Source organism: Pinus tabuliformis, chromosome X (assembly GCF_031772625.1).
Source record: "Pinus tabuliformis cultivar Carrire ecotype Pingquan chromosome X, CPIR1, whole genome shotgun sequence".
Lineage (NCBI taxonomy): Eukaryota > Viridiplantae > Streptophyta > Pinopsida > Pinales > Pinaceae > Pinus > Pinus tabuliformis.
This window is the reverse complement of record NC_142308.1, coordinates 1,662,050,709-1,662,065,978: the sequence shown is the minus strand read 5'-3', so window position 1 is coordinate 1,662,065,978 and position 15,270 is coordinate 1,662,050,709.

Sequence of the window (15,270 nt, the reverse complement as noted above, 5' to 3'; positions counted from 1 at the left end):
AATCCAAGCAAACTTACTTATGTTGAATCACGTGCGGATCGACGGAGGATGATATGGACCCAGATCTGATAAAAATACATGACGATGAAATCAAAGGAGAATTAGATATAATTTCTTTTAAATAGAATTGCTTAAAGTGTTATCACACAATTATTATTATTATTATCTAATTTAAAGTTATGACAAATCAAAACACCATATTGATATATGAACATATGATTTTTTAGGAGGAAACACATGCTTTTAACCATTAAATTCACTCAAGCTAAATATATGATTAAATAACAAAATAAAACATTTTTAAAAACTTTACTAGTAAATATATATTACCATTAACACTATCACACTATATATATATATATTAAATTGTAAATTGCATTTCAATATAATGAATATTAAAATATTTAATATTATATTATAAATTTAAAAGACTTTAAAAACACATATTTGTAGAAAAATTAAAGAACACATTACACTCCAGAGTTCTTCTCTAGCTCTTTTCTAGATGATATATATTCATGGATTGCCAGAATCTCATGAGAAAAGACAAGATACTCTCGTGACCGTTCATCAATTAAAACTCTAAAATCATATTGTTGTATGTCGGTGATGCCACCAAAGTATCACATCTTGGTTATATATACTCATAATTAAATGGTCTACACATGTTGTACATGTGACAGGAGTATCCCATACAATCCGGCGGCGTAGTAATGATTTTTCAATAAGGCTCCAATGTTATGCGCCAATAAAAATTTGAAAAAATAAAATTTTAAAATTTTAAAAAATGAATTATTTATCTTCCATAATGTACACTTTATAAGATTTTGATTTAATTTTTTTGGTCAACTAAAGATAATTTAATTTCAAATGCGTTATACCATGCAGCTACAGGGGTAATAAGAATCCTCATGTAAAGTACCTTGGGTTTTTCAAAATAATATGGTCAAAACCCCAAATTAACGTAGAACTTTTTGCATAAGACATAATACTTTCAAATATGTAAAAAGGCAAGATATAACCATTGTTGTACAATTGTTTTATTTTATTGGGAAACATGCATATCTAAACAGAAAGATGTAAAATAAAAATAAATTGTAAATAAAAAAGAGTTTGTGTATTAATATATTGGATTGTCTTTAACACTTGATTTAACATAAATGACATCTTCTAATAAGTTTATTAACACTTTAAAAAGTATCATAAACTATGATATAAGTAAAGTAATATACTTTTATAAACAACCAATACATAAATGATAAACTTGGAAATTTTTAAAATTAATTAATTTAAATATAGAAAACATTAAAAACCGATGTAATATATAATTATTCAACTCTCTTGAAAAATTATACAATATATGTAATAAAATAAAATAATAATTATATATTATATATTAACACATCTTACCATTAGAGTTAACATGAGTCCAAATTAGAGTTCCTCATTTGTGGCTGGAGTATTAGCATGAGCCCAAATCAAGGTTAGTTATTTGTGGCTGGAGCGTTTTCCTATTTTTATCTTGGTGGTTTCTTGTGCTCGCATTCATTCTTTTACAACATCAATGGATCATATCTTCCATAGTAATTCAAGATTATATTTCTATATGCAATCTTTTGTAGTAAAATTGTGAATATATTTGATGTCTGTTTAGATTTGTCAGTTTGAATGAATGGATCTGTAAATTTGAAAAAAAAAACGTTGCTCTACAAATAAAATTTGATATATTCTTTTGGTAATATGTCTATGTAGAATGAGATATTTTTAGACATATCTCATTGTAATTTTGGGTGGGTGTTATGAAGGAAGTCACTGACTAAATTGATGGTCAAATTTCTATGGCTACGTCAAATGTCTTTGTAGTTTCCGGTCAAATGTCAAGTATTAGACCACCCAAGAGTTAGCTACCTTTGTAAACATCTATCATCAAGAACACTTACATGTACTATCTTAAAGGTTTTTAGATCGACCACTATGAGTCTCACATGTGAATGCACCCGAACTGTAGGTGTGACATCATGTTGACTTACTTTAGGCCTCGAGTTCCTTGCCCTTGAGGTATGTGTGCAGAATTCCAAATCTAGAAATCATAGGATAGGGGGGATTTTTTATTCATGGTTGCTTCATGCAATTGCCCTGCGAGTTGTTGTTTTGTTATAGATGCCAATGGATTGTCTGTCCGCCGCTAAGATCCACCTACCCTCAATAAGTTGACAGGCAAACTCACTTTGTATTCTCTCCCTCCTTTGTTGGCCACTTGTGGCGAAAGGACATTGACAATTGTTTCTACCAAAAGGGTATCATCAAGTCGAAGGATAGAGCTAGCCGATGAGAGGGACGCCATCTCTTCCTCCTCTTATTTTTCTTCCGCTTCACTAGGAGGTGTTTACCAAGGCCTCTGTGGTGTTTGATCCATTTTACATTTTTATTTCAAATGACATTTATAGAAAAAATTGTGAATTCCCAACCCGACATACTCCATGGACCAATAAGTATTAAAAATTATGTCATATAGACCAATAATTCCTTGGGACATTAATAAAAATTATGTTTTGTTTTCATATTATGTTTGTCTAATGAAGATGTGCCTCCCTTTTCATTCTATTTTTTATTTTTTATTATTTTCCTAATAACATAGCTGGAAGAAGGGATTCATTTATCACTCGTCAATTAGACAAAATGTGAATTCAATAGTTGAATTGAGGCTTCTGTGATCCATGTCAATATTAAGAGAATTCTTTGGCTAAAATCACATGATAGAATATTTGTCGACGGGTTTCGAACCAACCAGTGTGGTTCATCATCAAGACAAGTTGAAGGATCATATCTAGCATGCATGTTAAATAGTTAGAGCAGAACTTCCAACAGCTATAATTATTGACTAGGTAACGGCTAGATTGACTACCTCACGGCTATAATAGACGAGGGAACGACTAGTTTGACCGGACATAGGGAGAAGGGGGCAAAAGACCAAATTGTAACTTAATTTGGGGTTTTTTATTAAATTAATGGTTAGTTAATTTATTAAATTACAAGTAAATTTATACAATACATATAACTACTAACGATTAATAATATTAAAATAATCATATTTTTAAAATAATTAAATAATATTTTAATTGTTTATTACCAATTTGTAACTTAGTTTGAGGTTTTCTTTTTATTAAATTAATAGTTAGTTAATTTATTAAATTACAAGTAAGATTTATACAATATGTATAACTACTAAGGATTAATAATATTAAAATATTTTTAAGATAATAAAGTTTTAAATTTAATTGTTTATTAAAAATTAAGATCTAAGAAAATTATTTTTCTTATATTAATTAAGTTGAATTATTATATAAATGGTTAGTTATACTATTACTTATTTTATGTAATTCATGATTTAGAAAAAGTCTAATTAGGTACTTAATATATTATTAATCTAATGAAGTTAATGTGTTAACCTTATTTTAAATAAATGCAAGGATATTATTAATAGGTTTTATACTAGATCTCTGTTATTATATTAATATTATTACAATTAATTGTATAGGGAATCAATAACGAAGTAATCTACTTAGTCACTAAAATGCATCTATTATAGTTTTAGAATTAATTTAAGGGAAGGGTTACTAATAAAAATAAATATCTAGAAATTTAAAAGGATAAATCAAATAAGGTAAGAGGCTAAAGAAGGAAGGAATCAAGGGAAAAAAACTTCGAACAAGCTATAAAAAGCTTCCAAGAATTCGGTGGTTAAAAAAGAACCTAAAGAATGTATCCCAGGAGTCCATCTTCCGTTTGTTCAAGGGACCACTGATAGGATTGCAAGGATTCTGAGGAAACATAATGTCCCCTTGACCTTTAGACCCCTTAACACCATTCGTAAATTCCTCCAGTTGGTGAAGGATCCTATCGACCCTAAGGACATGAAAGGGGTCTATATTATTCCTTGTTCCTGTGGGACCCCCTATATTGGTGAGACTGGGCACTCCATTAATCAAAGAATCAGTGAGCACGCAGCCGATCTTAAGCACGGGAGAACTAAGTCTTCCACATTAGCTGAGCATGCGGAGAAGACCAAACATCAGGTTTGTATTGAGGAGGCCGATGTCATTGCTAAAATTTCACAGTTCCACCTGTTAGCCTCCTATTGCAATAGGTTTCATATTTCATGATTGACTGTTTTACATGCCAAATATGTCATCTTTTCATGCTGCAAGGTTCCATATTTCCAAGAAGTTCCATTTTGAAGAATCATAACATTTTTTGAAGAGTTTTACAGATAAGGGAAAGCCAAACAGCTTAATCTTGGCTCCCCTAGGTTTAAATTGCTTGTTTTAGAAGATAGAGAATGAATATCTGTCCAAACAGCTTAATCTTGGCAGATGAGTAGATAGGCAGAGAAACAAGGGCGCTCAACTGTTTAATCTGAGCCCCAGAAGAGATAAGGGTACATTTAGATATGAGGGCAGTCAAAAGAAAATAAGATAATCAGGGTCTGCAAGTCTAAGTGCACCCAAACCAAATAGAAGAAAAAATGTTAGGTAAGTAGGCTGGGTAAGTAGTTTTTGAGGTTGCAGAATGAATAAGTGTGATCAATTTTGTATCTCAAAGTGTTATTTTACTTCAGATCACAAGTGCAAGGCAATTTTCCCTTGGAGCAGCTCAAGCGAGGCATGACTAACTCCCCCTTCTTCTTGTTCCCCAAATCATTCACTAACCTCCCCAAAGAGGTCAAGATCTGCTTGATATCTCTTAAGTTTCATCATTTGTCATAGCATTGCCTAAGTAAAGATCTGCTTTGCTTAAGGATGCTTATATTTCTTATACAGGTCTGGTTTCCCCTTTAAAGCCTAAGATTCCTATCCTTAGCGCTTTCTTCACAAAATTCATATTAACTCTTAACTCTATTATGTAAATCCCTCCTTATTTCCCTTTCCCATACTAAAAAATATAGTAAAAATCCCCATTATTTACATATCCCCTCCTCTGGTTGAAATATAACCATAAATATGCTTGTGAATTACTAAGATTGCCTGAAACTTAGTAAGAACCCTCAGTTTTACTTCTTTAAAAACTCCCTCAAAGTGTCTTTGGACTCCTTCCAAGGCATAAAATCCCTCTTCTTTGGTCATCGGCCCCCTTCTGAGGCCTCAAGAACCCTTCCAAAGCTTTAAAAAGCCTTTTCCGATCACATAAATCATTTTCTGATCGCATTAACCCTCTTCCGATTGGTTGTTTCCTCCTCCGATGAGTTTTCCTCCCCTCCGACGCGATATCGCTGTCGGAGGTCGCAACATTCATTCATCGGCCCCCCCTTTTATAACTCCCCAATATCAATTCGCCGATGCGATTTCGCGATCGGCAGTCGCAAGGTTCTGTACCTGTATATATATCCCCCCTCTCATCTGCCGACGCGATATTGCTATCGCACCCGAAAGCATATCGCATCGCGATCCACTCATTTCCGCAATATTTCCCATTTTCGCACAGCCGCATGCCTTATCGCTTTGTCCGATATCGGCGATCGCTCCCATCGCCTCGCACATATAAAAGCCATCACCCCCTGTCCCCGTCGATTGCCGATCGCCGATTTAATCCCTGCCGCACTGCCACATCACCCTGCCACGTCACTGCCGTACTGGGACCCACTGCTGGCGTCATACTGACATCATCACTGAAAGAAGGCGCGAAGGGCGCAAATCGTAGCAAAAGGATGCCCGGAATGAAAAACTGAGGCAGTTTTCGATGCGCGATTAGCGCTTAATCGCACATCGCTAAGAAAAAATGATCAAAATGGAAGGCCGCCTGTTACTCGGCTATCAGCGGGCCCGAAAACTCGCAGTTTGACAGAAATTCTTCATTTATGATTCCTATTCAAATCAGCCAGTGCCGATAGCATTCCAGAGGCCACGAAAAGCATTTGCAACAGCCATTTTTGCCTTGAAAGGGCAGTAAAGGGGCGATTTGACAGTTTCAAACACGTCAAGGGAGAGAAAGTGGCCCGATTCAACTGTAAAAGAGTATCAGAGGAAAGATGAAGCCTCGATTAAATTGAAGAGTATCAGTGAAGCGGCAAAGAGTATCAGATCGAAGCAGGTGAACATTAAAGGCCCCCAAGCAAAGTCAAAGAAAGCGGTGAAACCATTTAAGGCTCTCAAATCACAGTTAATGCACATCAAAGCCACTCAAGAGCAGGGAATCAAAGCCCAAAGCACAGTTATTACAGAAACACTACATCGAGCCATAAGGACAGATATTAACTCATTTTGATGCAGCTACCTCCAGCGCAGCTCAAATAGACATCTTCTTGCATTAATTTCAGGACAAGATTAGATTAAAGAACTCATTTCCCTCAGATATGTTTAAGATCTGTTGTAATAGATATTTTAGATATTTTCCCTATATAAACCACCCTAATTCATTGTTTAAAGGGGGAGTTGGTGGATAATCCTGATTCGGGACTCGCACTGTATGTTTGAGAATTTCTATAATCAAAGACTGCTGAAAAGCTTGGAGGATGGACTGTCTATTGTGTTATTAATGGCTGAAGAGTGAAATATAGAATTCTTGCGCTGCTACATGGCCCAATAAGTGTTTCTTACCTCTGTTTTCAATTCATATATGTTTATATCATACATATATCACCATCTAAGTTACAGAAAGAAATATTAGCTTAGAATTTGCGTGGCTGCACTCTATGCTCAGTTTCTGTGACTTCTATATGTTTTCTTCTGATTCAGGCATAAATATGAATTCCTCATGGCTCGTATTTGCTCTGTTTCATTCATGTATGACTATTATTTAGGAATTCTTGACTGCTCCTAGATATAGTTCACTCGCCTTCCCTCTATTAAGCTGAATGAGAGATTCTTAGTTGCCTTTCATTCCTTAGCCTTCATTTCATCCTTTTAACTTGAAAGATTGTTTCATGTGTAGCTATCCTGCTCTATATTCCTCTTGTGACCAAGAAAACGCACCAGTAGCCCAATTCCATGACTCCATGCCCAATGGTTTGAACCTCTCACACTATGCATGCCTCCCTACTTGAAAACATCTATCATCCCACCAAACTTAAACAAAAGCCCAAAGAAGCATATAACTAGCCTAAAATCAACCCAAAACGAAGTTAAAATAGAAAGAGAGAGCCCTCTCTGATTGCAGGTAGGCTAGGACCTGCAGTCCAAAGATTGGTTTGTGGTTACCTCGACCGTATCCCTTAAGGAGCCAAGGGACAACCTGAGTGATAACACCACCACCGTAAATTTAGGGAAGCCATTGAGATCGAAAGGAGACCAAGAAATCTCAATAGAGATGACGGGTGGAAGATCAGCAGATGCTGGATCCTTGCTGTCATGCCCCCAATTATTTTTTCGTTAATTGGAAACTGTGCGGCACCGCCTAAGTAGTTAACATGTTCCATTGTTAAGTTACCTTGCGAACTACGCGCAACATTCATCTTCTTTCATTAACAATATTAATGTGTGGAATCCATTAACATTATAACATCATCATAAACATTCATAAGATAGTAGAGAGTACACCATTCATATGTTATAATAATATTTTATTATGTATTTGAATAATTTACAAATGACCGGGAGCAAAGCTCCACCGGTGTTTTACCCGTGTCGGGCGCCGACCTCGTGCACGCCTTGCACTGTAGTCACACCCTCACCTCATTGTTTCAACACATCGAACTCCTTGAATTAGTGGGGCGGGTGCGCCTTCGTGCGGCCCTCCACCCGAACTCTCACCTGAGTTGGTCACACCGTTAGGCGAGTGCCTTCGTGCAGCCCTCCACCCAAGTTTTCAACCGAACGATGGGCGGGTGCCTTCGTGCAGCCCACGATCCGTGCCACAACCGATCACCAAGACTTTATGCGAACCTCCGTGTATGCCTGCCCGGCGAGCGGGCGCATAACCTGCGGTTATGTGCGCCCTTGCTGCAGCTCCCTTACACCTTCCTCGCACTTCTTGTTTGATGAGCGATGTCCGAATGAATGATTTCCGCCAAGTCTCACCCACCTATATGTATGGTGAGCAGCGGGGGTCGTGCCACTCGGCCGACCCTCTGTTCTATCTCCAACCAACTCACCTTTGTTCCAAAACTCGTCATATGTGTTGGTCGGCCCGCCCATCACATGGGACCGCCCCACCACAACTCACCCGTTTTCACCAACTCGTGCAGTCGGCCCGCGGGTGGCTCGTCCAACCGGCCCGCATATAAACAAGGCAACCAACCTCGCCCACAAGTGATATCTCGCCCGTTGGTTGCTCGTCTGACTCGCGTACTACTTTGGCTGATCGGTGGGCACGCCCGGGCGACTCGCCAGCCGCACGGTGTTACATTCTCCCCCACCTGAAATCATTGTCACCCTCGATAATCTAGCTCTCCTCAATAGCTTCCTATCATACTTCACAATCTTTCGCTTCCATCTCCAAAGTGAGTCCTCCGTTTCCCAGCTTTCCTCCTTCAATGCATTCTTCCATCTGATAAGAAATTCCTGTTTCATGTGGCAACCAATCCCTGTAGTTCGGAAACTCAGAATCTTCTCCAACTCTAGATTCGGCTTGTCCACAATCATGGCTGGTCCTCTCAGTGGTTCAGCTCTCTCTGGATGATCAACGTCAAGTCTGCATCTCTTCAACTGACTCATGTGAAAAACTAGATGCTTCATGTGCATATGGTGTGGAAGCTCCAACTCATAAGCAACTTCCCCCACTCTCTTCTTCACTCGAAATGGTCCCTCATACTTCCATGTCAATTTGCTCACAGTCCCCTTAGGTGGCTGAAACTGCTCTCCTGTAATCCTAAGAAACACCATATCTCCCACACTGAAGTGTACATCCCGTCTTCCCTTATCCACCCATTTCTTCATTCTCCTTGCAGCTTCATGCAGGCGCAACCGTGCCAGCTCCAAGGTCTCATCCCAAGCCTTCATGAATTTCTTCGCATGAGGACTCCTCAACAAACTTCTTGTCACTACGGTATGCGGTGTGAATGCCATCTGTCCATTCACCAACTCAAATGGACTGTACCCAATCACAGAACTCTTTTGTATGTTGTAGCTAAACTGAGCCACATCCAAGAGTTCAGGCCAATTCTTCTGATCAGCCGTCACATAATGTCTCAAGTAATCCTCTAGTACTGTGTTGATCCTCTCACTCTGTCCATCTGTCTGCGGATGGTAACTCGAACTCATCAATAACTCTGTCCTGACTAACTTGAACAATGTAGTGCAAAATTTGCCTGTAAAATGCAGATCTCGGTCCGACACGATGCTTAATGGCATCCCCCAATACTTCACTATGTTCTTGAAGAACAACTCCGCAGTCCGCTCGGCTCCACAAGGCATCTTTGTTGGAACAAAGACAACATACTTGGAAAAACGATCAACCACGACCATTATCCCATTATACCCCTAAACCTGTGGCAACTGAGTGATGAAGTCCATCGAGACACTCATCCATGGTCTCTCAGGAATCGGTAAAGGCTGCAACAGACCTCCTTGCCTCTGATTATCCGATTTGTCCTGCTGACAAATGATGCACGTATGTACATACTCCTCTACATCCTCCCACATCTTCTCCCAAAAGAATCCTCTCTCCAACAATGCCAAAGAACGATGCTACCCGGGGTGGCCAGCCCAGTGAGTCGTGGCACTCCTTCAAAAGGTGCCTCCTGAGCCCAGATGACTTTGGAACATAGAGTAAATTTCCAAAGAACAAGAATCCATCTCAGAGAAAGAACTTTCGTCTTCCCTCCTTCATCCGCTTCACTATATTTTGCACCTGAGTATCGGTCTCAACACTTTCCTTGAGCTTATTCTACATCTCTTATGACATCTGAATTCGACTCCTACTCCTAGCTACCCGGTCTTCTCCTTCCAATGCTGCAAGTTGTCCCTTCCTTCTAAGGGCATCTGCTACTGCATTGTGTCTTCCCGGTCTATACTCGATAGTCATGTCGAATGCCAAGAATTCCTGACAACGAGCTTGCTTTGCAGAAAGATTCGGTTGTGATGCAAAATAACTTGCTGCAACGTTGTCTGTCTTGACAAAAAACAGCTTCCCAATCAGGTAATGCCTCCACACATGAAGACAGTGAATGATCGCAGTCATCTCCTTCTCATGGACCGGATACCTCCGTTCTCTATCATGCAACTTCTGACTCTCGTATGACACTGGATGCTCATCCTGTATAAGAACCCCTCCTATGGCAAAATCTGAAGCATCCATGTGTACCTGAAACAGTCGCTCGAAGTCTGTCAACTTCAGTATTGGTGCTGTAACCATCCTCTTCTTCAAATCATCAAATGCCACCTGACATTTATCCCTCCAACTCCATCTCTTGTCTTTCTTCAATAGGTCTGTCAGTGATGATGTTACCTTGGAGTACCCCTTTACAAACTTCCGTTGGTAGTTGGTCATGCCCAAAAACACCCTCATCTCATGGACATTCTTCGGTTCAACCCAGTCCTCGATCGCCTTCACTCTGCTCAGCTCCATTCATATGTACCCTTGACCCACTATATGTCCAAGGAACAGAATCTTGGTCTGAGCGAACACACACTTAGAATTCTTCAAGTACAACTGATTTTCCTTCAGTGCCTCGAACACCATCGCCAAGTGCTTCTTATGATCCTCCATGTTGTCACTGTACACGACTATATCGTCCAAATACACTACTATGAACGAATCCAAGTATGGTTGTAGAACATCATTCAGCAAAGTGCAAAATGTAGTAGGAGCATTGCACAACCCGAATGGCACAACAAGGAATTCAAAACTACCATACCTCGTTACTATCGCGGTCTTCTTTTCGTCTCCTTCAGCTATCCACACCCGATAATACCCATGCCTCAAGTCCATATTGGAAAACACTCAAGCTGTCGCAAGCTTGTCAAAGCAATCAACAGCCAATGGCAAAGGATACCTGTTCCTTACCATCTGCTTGTTCAGTGCACGGTAATCACAGCACATCCGCAACTCATTTGAATCCTTCTTCCACTGGAACAATACCGGAGCTCCATAGGGGGACCTTGAAGGTCTGATGAAACCTGCATCAGTTAACTCCTTTAACTGTCGTTTCAATTCCTCCAACTCAGGTCCTGACAACTGATAAGGTGCTTTAGTCGGAGGTTGCTTTCCTGGCTCAAGCTCAATGCTATGGTCCACTGCACGCCTTGGTGGAAGCTTCTTTGGTAGCTCATCAGGCATCAAATCTGCATATTTGGTCAATACCTCAGAAATCTCGGCTGGAACAGGCGTCCCCACTCCATCACCTTCGACTCCCTTGAACATCACCGCATATGTCTCCATATCTGACTCCTTCATAGCCTTCTCCAAACTCAGTGCAGAAACATGCTGCACCTTGACTTCCCGCCTTTGCCTATGAGTGGGCAAAGTCCAAGTTTGTGATTGTCCAACCAGCACCACCTCATCACAGAAGGGGACAACAATTGCCTTGTTGCCCTTCAAGAAATATTGCCCCAATATCATATCAAAGTCGTTCATCTCCATCACAGTGAAGTCCAACTGATCCTTCCAGTCTTTTATCTGCACAGGCACTTCGTGTGCCAAACCCGCCACTTTAGCTCTAGAGTTCACCGCCTTGACTTCCATAGTCGATGGGAAGATCATCAGTCCAACCTCTTTTGCCAAACGTGTCGTCATGAAGTTATGAGTGGCCCCCGTGTCCACCAAAGCTTGAATGGTCTTGCCATGAACCATCAAGTCCACGAAAACCAGACTGTTAATCCACGATTTCTCCTTAACTTTTCCATGCATACATGTATGTTCTCTACATGTGGCTCTGATACCATCTGTCACACCCCCAATTCTTTTTTCGTTAATTGGAAACCGCGCAGCACCGCCTAAGTAGTTAACATGTTCCATTGTTAAGTTACTTTGTGAACTATGCCTAACATTCATCTTCTTCATTAACAATATTAATGTGTAGAATCCATTAACATTATAACATCATCATAAACATTCATAAGACAACAGAGAGTACACCATTCATATGCAATAATAATCTTTTATTATGTATTTGAATAATTTACAAATGACCGGGAGCAAAGCTCCACCAGCGTTTTACCCGTGTCGGGCGCCCACCTCGTGCATGCCTTGCACGGTGGTCACACCCTCACTTCACCGTTTCAACACACCGAACTCCTTGAACGAGTCAGGCGAGCGCGCCTTCATGCAGCCCTCCACCCGAACTCTCACCCGAGTTGGTCACGCCGTCAAGCGGGCACCTTCGTGCAGCCCTCCACCCGAGCTTTCAACCGAATGACGGGCGGGTGTCTTCATGCAACCCACGACCCGTGCCACAACGAATTACCAAGACTTGGTGCAAACCTCCGTGTATGCCTACCCGACGAGCGGGCGCATAACCTGCGGTTATGTGCGCCCTTGTTGTAGCTCCCTTACACCTTCCTCGCACTTCTAGTTTGATGAGCGATGTGCGAATGAATGATTTCCGCCAAGTCTCACCCGCTTATATGTATGGTGAGCGGTGAGGGTCGTACCACCCGGCTGACCCTCCGTTCTATCTCCAACCGACTCGCCTTTGTTGCAAAACTCGTCATATGTGTTGGTCCGCCACCCATCACACCAGGCCACCCCACCACAACTCGCCCGTTTTCACCAACTCGTGTAGTGGGCCCGCGGGTGGCTCGTCCAATCGGCCCGCGTATAAACAAGGAAACCAACCTCGCCCACAAGTGATGTCTCTCCCGTTGGTCGCTCGTCTGACTCGCGTACTACTTCGGTCGATCGGTGGGTGCGCCCGGGCGACTCGCCAGCCGCAGGGCGTTACACCTGCCCTCACCTCCTAGTCGTTTCCTCCCCCCCCCCCCCCCCCCCCCCCCCCCCCCCTGCCCTCTTTTTATAGCTTGTTCGAAGTTTTTTCCCTTCATTCCTTCCTTCTTTAGCCTCCTACCTTATTTGATTTATCCTTTTAAATTTCTAGATATTTAATGTTATTAGTAACCCTTCCCTTAAATTAATTCTAAAACTATAATAGATGCATTTCAGTAACTAAGTAGATTACTTCGATATTGATTCCCTATACAATTAATTGTAATAATATTAATATAATAATAGGGATATAGTATAAAACCTATTAATAATATCCTTGAATTTATTTAAAATAAGGTTAACACATTAACTTCATTAGATTAATAATATATTAAGTACCTGATTAGACTTTTTATAACTCTTGAATTACATAAAATAATTAATAGTATAACTAACCATTTATATAATAATTCAACTTAATTAATATAAGAAAAATAATTTTCTTAGATCTTAATTTTTAATAAACAATTAAATTTAAAAATTTATTATCTTAAAAATACTTTAATATATTTAATCCTTAGTAGTTATATATATTATATAAATTTTACTTGTAATTTAATAAATTAACTAACTATTAATTTAATAAAAAAAACCTCAAACTAAGTTACAAATTGGTAATAAACAATTAAAATATTATTTAATTATTTTAAAAATATGATTATTTTAATATTATTAATCCTTAGTAGTTATATGTATTGTATAAATTTACTTGTAATTTAATAAATTAACTAACCATTAATTTAATAAAAAACCTCAAATTAAGTTACAATTTGGTCTTTTGCCCCCTTCTCCCTGTGTCCAGTCAAACTAGTCGTTCCCTCGTCTATTATAGCAGTTAGGTAGTCAATCTAGCGGTTACCTGGTCAATAATTATCACTGTTGGAAGTTCTGCTCTAACTATTTAACATGCATGCTAGATCTGATCCTTCAACTTGTCCTGATGATGAACCACACTGGTTGGTTAGAAATGCGTCGACAAATATTCTATCATGTGATTTTAGCCGAAGAATTCTCTTAAAAATGTTAATTATTAAGAATATTAAGTACATACTAATTGACTGAATTTTTGTAACTAATTGCCATCCCAAGCAATTTTTTGGTTTTTTGAATTCTTCTAGAATATAGCATTGTTATATTCCACCATCAGCAAAGTCTAATCTTACTACTAACTATAGTCTTGGAGTTTAGTTTTTTTTTTAAGATCCCTATTCACTAGCAGGAAATGCCAGTGTATAAGGAAGCAATTGAGTCTCAAGGGTTGTTTGATGAGGCACCTGAAACATCCAACTCACAAATATTTGAAATTAATCTGACTGAAGAGGCACCCTTACCCTCTCCTTAGTGATTGGTCAAGTTTAATAAATAACGACACATCATTTAGATACCATAAATGTTTACATTGTAGTTTTAGTGTTTGTTTTTTTGTTTCATTACAATTTTGTATGCAGACCAGTTAATGTAATTTAAAAAGCCAATGGATCTATAAAATGAAAAAAAGAAAGGGTATGTTGCTAATGCCATTAAGGATGTCACTTATTCTTCTCCTCTCCTAGCGTAAGTTTTGAGAATTGCATGTCACTATGCTGAAGAGCATTGCAGAAACAACAGGGATTGGTGATACAATTTTTCTACATTTCTACACCTTTAGACATGTGTATGACTTGACAGGGACATGCCATATGAGAAGGCACGCATCATCCCAAGTGTAAGTAGCGCCCTTATAATCAAAGGAAACGATATACCAGAGTTTAAACAATCCCACTACCTTGTTCTTTCTCTAGAGTCAATTTAATTTGGGAGGACAAAAGGTAACCAAAGACAAAATCTTGTGCTCTTTTGTGTTGGAGACCATGGGAGAGCAGAAGCAATCAAGAAGGCATGCTCTTTGGTGCTGGAGACCATTAGAGAGTAAAAGAAATCAATTAGGCTCATATTGCTAGCCATAAACGAGAGTAAAGAGAACATCAACGCTCTCCAATGGGCTTTTAATGACCTGTTTAAATTGCAATATAAAAACATTCTCATTTATGCTCAGCACTCTCCAATTTCCCCTTTTGCAGTTGGAAACCTATGTCAGCCTCTCGAAACATTTTTCTTTGACTGCTATGGATATTGGCAGGATGTAACTATCTTTAAAACGATAAAAGGCTCTTGGGTTTATTAGTTGAAAGGATTTTACTCTTTTGGCCGCATAAAGCAGTAGAATGAATAATTTGTTTTGATTCATCTCAAAACTTGTGATGGATTTTCATCTTGAGGTGTTTTATTCTGTTTTAGTGTTGAGTTGCAGTTTGGTGTGGGTAGGTTTCTTGGTGCCATTAGATATGCTAAAGATGCTAGAAACTGATATCAAGAAGTCTACAGAGAAGATATGGCCCAAAGCATCAAAAATATGCAAAGCTGAAAATGTAAGTT